This window comes from Alligator sinensis, unplaced genomic scaffold (assembly GCF_000455745.1).
Source record: "Alligator sinensis unplaced genomic scaffold, ASM45574v1 scaffold2399_1, whole genome shotgun sequence".
Lineage (NCBI taxonomy): Eukaryota > Metazoa > Chordata > Crocodylia > Alligatoridae > Alligator > Alligator sinensis.
In genome coordinates, this window is record NW_005843735.1 from 17,842 (window position 1) to 25,216 (window position 7,375).

The window sequence follows — 7,375 nt, forward strand, 5'->3', positions numbered from 1 at the left end:
AGACTAATAATGAAAACCTGCTCCTGCTGCCTTTCATATAACAGAAAATCCCACCTTGAGTTAAATGCAGGAATGGGCAGGCCTATGAAGTAATTGTGGCAGGAAGTACAAGAGGGTTTCCTTCTACTTCCAGGTGATATGACAAACATTTTGGGGAACTGTCACATAGGAGGGGATTTGGACTTTCCTCTTCACATTTGCCAGCTCTGGGAAGTCTTTGTCCATGCAGACAGGGCACTGCTGTGAGGAAAGGGCGTCAACGTGTTTAACCAGCAACAGAGAAGAGACAAGAAATAATGGGCGGTGGGTACAATGTTCAGAACTATCCAAGTTATTTAGGCATGTTTGAGTCTAAGGCTAAAGGAAAGCCTCCCATCAAAATTGTGTCCATATTATTACTGACCTACAGGTCTCTTTGTCAAGTTCCTATTATCTCTTCCAACCAACTTCTTCTTGGGCCAGGCAGGCTTTCAAAGACAGGATAGATGCTGCTTCTAGGTGACTAGTTCTTTGCAGAAGCCAAAATCTGACGATACTTTCAGTGTATGAGTGATTTAACGTATTCTTGTTATGTACCCAACTCCAGGAGAGCCACATAGCAGACAGCTTTTAGACCCATTAGGGACACGGCTCTAGGCTAGAACACAGGGCCCTATCCCTTCCTGGGCAGCTGCAGCCACCTCACCAAGCCAGACACAGCTACTTTGCTCTTTATTTCCTGGCTCCACATCTCTGTCTCTCCTGACTGATCAGAGGCCAGTTTCAGGAGTGACCATGTTACCTATCAGCTCCGTCTTCCTGAGGGAGGCCTGGGACCCAGCTTACTGGACTTACAACCAACTTTTTCTATTTCCCCATCTCCCCCCCACACACACACACACCTCATCTAATCAGAAGCAAGCAGAAGAAAAGTGTACTAGGCATCTCGGGCTGTGCATTCCCTGGTCCCACTAAGGGAGGCCTATTTAAACTTGATTGAGTAAAACTCGGTCACCGGGTTTGGGAATGCTGAGGAAGAGACCGAGTCAGAGGGGGTATGGGCAACATTTGAACAGTGGTTAAGGGTTCATCACAGTGTCCAGGCTGTTGGAGCCCTGACCACAAATGCTGTCATACTTTTCCCGGGATTACTGGAGGAAGTCCTCCCCACTAAGTTCATGAACAGTCATGCTAAACTAAGGCTTATTCACAACAGGTAAAATACAAAACCCTGACTCTGCAAGCCATCTGAGAAGAAACAATGAGGTATCCCATCCAGTTTTTCTGTTATCCATAAGAATTTCAAGCTGGCTCCTAAATGTCTGGTTACTCCTTAACCTTATGTTTTTCCTGATTATTAATCAGTTTCTTGATGTTCCAAACCAGATAACTCCTTGTCAATAGAAAAGACAATTATTTTCACAAGTAAAAGAATGCTTTGAAGAAGCTGAATTGAGGGAATAAAAAAATCTGTAAAAGCAGCAAACAGCATGCTTCAAGAGGAAGAAATCTCCCTGACACTGTCCACTGTTGTTCTCGAGAAGCTGGGAGAAACAGATCATCTCCTTTCAAGGATTGTGCTGAGAACTTTACCTGTCAGCAAACAACCCGAGTGCCTTGGACTGGTGAGACCCCAACTCTCGTTCTCTCTCTCTCTTTCTCTTTTTCTCTCAACTAATACAATTCAGGTTCAGAAATGTATGCCTAAACTTGAGCTAAGTTTCCCCAAACACTTAGTGAAACCAGGGTAGTATTGTAATTGTTTTGTTTGTTTTCCTTTGCATTTCTATTATTACTAGTACCATTATACATTTCATATACTCAACAATAAATAACTTTTATAGTCAAACTGGTAGTAACTGGGTATATTTTTCCTTCTCTACTTCTCCTTCCCCACTTGCTCTGCAGCAATGCTTCTTTTACCTAAGCTAAAGATCCCTGTGAAGCCCAGAAATACTGTGAGGTCCACTCATCAAGAGGCTACCACTAGTAGGACAGATAGGGCAAAAGATTGGGATGTGCTGACTTTGAGATGCATAAGGGGATCAGGTTGTACAGGCTGATTGACCCAGTTTGGCTCAGACATGCCCTAATAAACTGAATGCTGTCCCATGAGGGTGTCAGCTAGACATCCAGCTGGATTTGATGGTATTCTGTTTATCTGTGTGCTTGTGTCTCACTGCATTTTAATTTTTACTGTAATGCACTGATTCCTGACATATGAGGGTGTCAGCCTGTCCATGCTGATCGACCAGGCCAGGTCAGGCATGTCACATTAATCTGTATGTGTGTATTTGAGTGATTTAGTGATAGGAGGAACTCAGCCCCATTGAAACTGAGTCCTGCAAGATAGCTCCACTGGGGGGTGAGGACTTGCAGAAGTGTTTCTATACAGAGCTGTATATCTCCCAAGTAACGCAAGCAGCACATTGATAAAATTACAAAGACCTTAGAAATGTATCCCTAATAAATGAGCGCACCCCAAAGTGACAGGCAGACCTGGTCACAACCAAGGCAACTTGTGGGAAGGCACGAATGGTCCTATGATGATTAAAGAACTGTACTTGGAAATCAGAGAGAGAAAGAAAGGAAAAGAGGTTCAAAACCTTTTGAGGTAAAGGGCAACTAGCACCCAGATCTCTGGTTTCCTGAACAAGTGCCCTAAGCAGGAAAAGGTAGGAGCTAAAATACAAGCGTCCTGCCCTGTCTTGTGCAGTTTGATGCCTGCTAGTTACATACTTGTGGCCATCTCTCATTTTCAAGGCTTAAACAGCAATACACATCCAGAAGGGACACACATATGTAGCAGTGCACCTCCCTGGCCAATATACGGCCTGCTGCACATGCTCAGATGAAAAAGGTATAGTTACATGTCCAGGCTGCAGGGGACACAGTATTTCTATCTGTACAAAAGAGGAATTGGCACTTACATGATTACAACCTGCCATTTACACTCACAAGTGGAAACAGAAAGTGCTGTGTGTGGTGGGGACTTTTAAGTTCCTTCAAAAAAAAAAAAAAAAAAAAATTTGCCACAGGAGATTGAGTTCTTTGACCTTAGTAAAAACCACTTCTTGCAAGAAACTATTAGTGAGCCTAAGACTTTGACCGGAAAGGAAAAAGGGGAATTGAAATAACAGGAAGAGACCATTGATTCAATGTGAACTTTCATTACCTGGACAGATCACAGCTCTTTTCCACCCTGAAACAAAGAGAAATAGCGGTGAGAATTTATCTGAACAAATGCAGCTGTAAAAGCATTATTAGATGAGGAGCATCAGGCCCAAGCAAAAGCCAGGAAAGACCATAGGGATGCTGGACACAGATGGGGCAACATGTGGGAGGACTAACTGGGACACTGTCCTTTCCTTTCAATAAATCCATACAGACCTCACCCAAAGTGATGTCAAACCGTTAGGTGCTGCTTGGCCACTCTCTAAATTGCAGTGACCAGGTGCCTCAGTATCCAAAGAGACCACTGACGTGGACCTGCTGTACCATTTCCTGGGGTAGGGCCTGTCTGCAGAGATATTCCTGTTATTGCCATCTCGGCTGGATCACTGTTAATCATTCTCTCTGACCTGACTGAGAAATTTCTGGTAGGTACAGAATAAAGCTGCCTATTTTCTCCATGCCTTAGGGTACTTTGTATACATGAGGCACATGTTTAACTCCTTTTAATGATTCCCAACCACATTATGATGCCATCTTAAGCCATTGTTCAAACTAATTAATGGCTGCATCTCCAGTTACATTAATGTTCCAAGTTCACTCCATGAACTGCTGCAACAGTGGCGGTGCTCTGGGCTGATAACGATGACAGAGGCCAGGAAGGAGTGCCTGAGGGCTCCGAGCAAAGCATTCCCAACCAAGGACATCTTAGTGTTGCTGCCAGTTTTCTGTTCTTTCCAGCATGGAGAGAAGGAATCTAACAGCTAGCTCTAGCTACATTGAATACCAGGGAAAAAGCTGCATTAGACACAGAGAAAAACTTACCAAGTTCTCGTTGAAGGTTTCCTGGATTGAAAAAAAAAAAAGAAGATACATCAAGTGCTTCACTACAACTTCATACATTTAAGCCTGGTACTTTGTGTTCTGTCCAACAACCTCTCTGTGGTGTTTATCTGCATACTGCCAGTAGTATCCAGGGTCCAGTTGCTGAGAACTGTGTCCCTTTTCTGCATATCCTTGTTGGTGTGCATGGGCAAGAGAAGTGGGAAACTCTTTTGTGCTTACTTTGACTGTGCTAATTTGCTTTTATCTGCTTTTTAAGAACTTGAATATATGGGACCGGGTGAATCAAGTCTGCGTACGTGTTCACTGCCTTCTAAAATTGCGAAGTTTATAAGAGTTTTGATGCTGAAAGAGAAAAGTGGGTCGAGGGTTGCTGAGATGTCCTGTGTGGTAGCATGACTGGTATAACAGCCTAAGGTGGAGGAAGCCTCAGCTGAAGAGCTCCAGACTAGAAGGGGCAAGCTCCAGTTGGGAGTTGTGTCAGGGGATGGTATTGCACTTTTCCACGTAGCTTTTACAGGAGATGATCTGGTGATACACAAATCCCTCTAGTGGTTTCAGGATGGGATCTAGTACCCATTTGTCTCTAAACAATGGACATCTTTGGAGTGCTAGTAGGTCAGGTAAAAGCCTGTACGTGCTACAGTCTAAAGACGTGAGATTCTTGAGTTCACTTAAGGTCTAGAAAAGCTCATTTGCTTCTGAAACCAGAAGAGAGCAGTGGAAAAGTAGCCCCCATCTACCGCAGCGGTGCTGAGCAGCTGTTTACTTACATAGATTACTGGCGCAAGACATTAGATATTCTTTAGAATTACTATTAGATAGTGTTTGCCTACCATGAGTGTAAAGATGTATGTCAAAAGGTATATACGTATTTCAAGGACATAAAATTATTGAAGTTTTAACAGAATAAGAGCTCCACTTTTCGTTAATGGTATGTACAGACATTTGTGGAAGTAAGGGGGCAGTTAGAGTTAAAAATGGCCACCTGATCTAAAGTAAGTTCAGATGAGTGGGGTAGCGGTAGGGCTTGGGGGACTGGCGGGGCAGGCAGTGTCCACAGGGTGGCTGGGGGGAGCAGGCAGGGTGTGTAGTCAGGTGTCTGGGAGATTGGGGAGGGAAGCAGGATCCATGGGAAGCATAAGAGGGGAAGACAGTGTTCACAGTGGGTGATATGGGAGATCAAGGGGCTAGTGGAGTGTGCGCAGGGGATCACAGCGATTGTGGAGGCAGTGTCCACGGGAAGGGGTTTGGAGGGGTTTGAGAGGTTTTGGTGGAATCAGGGGGGCTAGCAGTGTGCTTCAGGAGGCATGGGGTGTTGGAGGGCTGTCTGCCTCCCCCCACTTAGGGCCAGGGGCTATTCTAACCCCTCATTCCCCCCACACCCTGACAAGCAACACCCCCTGGCAATTGCACTTTGCGGTGCTGGAGGTTTGGTGTGTGGCACGGTGCCTACCTGCCGTAAAATCTTATTCATACACTCTTTGATTTATTAGAATAAAATTATTCACTAACTACACTATATATCCCCCCTGTATTTACCTTTCGTTCTGAAGAGATATACATTCAGGATTATGAAACTTAACACAATCACCAGCATCACACTCAGGGCCACCATCCAGGGATTCACGCTTGGAAAAAAGAGAGCTGAAAAACAAGATGCCCAGGGCTTGCTTTAGTTTGTTATTGGTGACAAAAAATCCTGTGCATTTATTCCAAGGCCATCCATTAATAGTTCCTCTCAGGAGCTGACTGAGATATGAATGACAGCAGCAACTCCTAGCAGGATGTAAAAAATCAGCAATATGTACTGACTTGCAATAGTGATTTATCATGACTAAACAGGAAATATGCTCTCTTACCTTTACATGGCTAAGTGGAAATTATGTAGCCATATAACTGCAATATTTGGCAGTTATGCAGCATTTGGATTCTTGTTCTATTTATAATGGCAGAGGATCAATCTTTATGTGAACCTGCTAGAAAATAAATCCAGAAATACTTTAAATCCTCCTCCATGTTCTCTGTCATGAAACAACTGCTAGCCGTAGGTTGGGGTTTTTTTGTTTTTTTGGTTTTTTTTAATGAGTAAAGCTTTGGGATCTATGTGGAATTACATACATGCCCCAGTATCTTCACAGCCATAGTACGGGGTACTGAGCATGCCCAGAAGGAAGGTCTAGGGCAAGCACTATTATGTATTGTCACGGTGGGGTCCTCGCGGAGGGCCGTGTGCTCCTTAAGGTCCCTCGCTCCGTGTCAGGCCGGCCCAAGGCACCCTCTAATTCTCACCCGCCACGTCTTGTTGGAATGTATATATATAGTTGGGAGGCTGCCTATGACTCTCTGGGCACGGCTAACCGCGGTTCTTCCAGACCCCCTGGGGGGCTCCCGATATGGTGGGTGTTCCCCGGACACCCTAGCCTTATGGGCTATGCGTGGCTCCTACCTCCCCTGATACCACGCCCCAAGCCTCGCAGATGTGATAGACGTTGTTGGGTCTGCACGCCCGCTTCCCGGGCCTCCTCTATAGTGTAGCCCACTCTGGGCTCTCTGTAGTACCCAGCCTCTTGCTGGGACTCTCAACTACTCTGGGACTTCCCCAGTGGGGTGATCCCGCTCAGGGACTCTCTAGAGGGCCTCCGGTCCTACGGGCCAACCGCACGGGTACCCTCTCTGGCCCCGGCTCACCACGCTGCTACTCCCCACCTTCTCGGGGGTCACCGCAGCGCCCTGCCTCGGTCTGAGGGGTGTTGCTGCACTAACCTGCAGCCGGGCTCACTATGCCCGTCTCGGGTTGCTAAATATCGCCCCGCTCGGGCTCCTCAATATTGCCTCGCTCTAGGGCTCAGCATGGCCCCTCTCAGGCTCCTCAGTAATCGCCCCACTCTGGGGCTGGGGTCTATACACCCCGTAAGTGATATCCTTGCTGGCGTCTGCTGCGCCCGTCCTGGGCTTCCTAGCATGGCGCGCCCCCTCTTCGGGGCTCGCCGTGCCCACCTTGGGCTTCTCAATAGACCAATATGGCACTCCCCCTCTTTGGAGCTCGCCGTGCCCGCCTCGGGCTTCTCAATAGACCAATATGGCGATCCCCATCTTTGGGGCTCGCCGTGCCCGCCTCGGGCTTCTCAATAGACCAATATGGCGATCCCCATCTTTGGGGCTCGCCGTGCCCGCCTCGGGCTTCTCAATAGACCAATATGGCGATCCCCATCTTTGGGGCTCGCCGTGCCCGCCTCGGGCTTCTCAATAGACCAATATGGCGATCCCCATCTTTGGGGCTCGCCGTGCCCGCCTCGGGCTTCTCAATAGACCAATATGGCGCGCCCCCTCTTCGGGGCTCGCCGTGCCCGCCTCGGGCTTCTCAATAGACCAATATGGC

The 7,375-nt window shown here is 46.9% G+C and overlaps 1 pseudogene; it reads right to left on the reverse strand.

The window, feature by feature from the left end:
- Window positions 1–7,375, reverse strand: part of LOC102382367 — a 24,131-nt pseudogene that overhangs the window by 5,092 nt on the left and 11,664 nt on the right.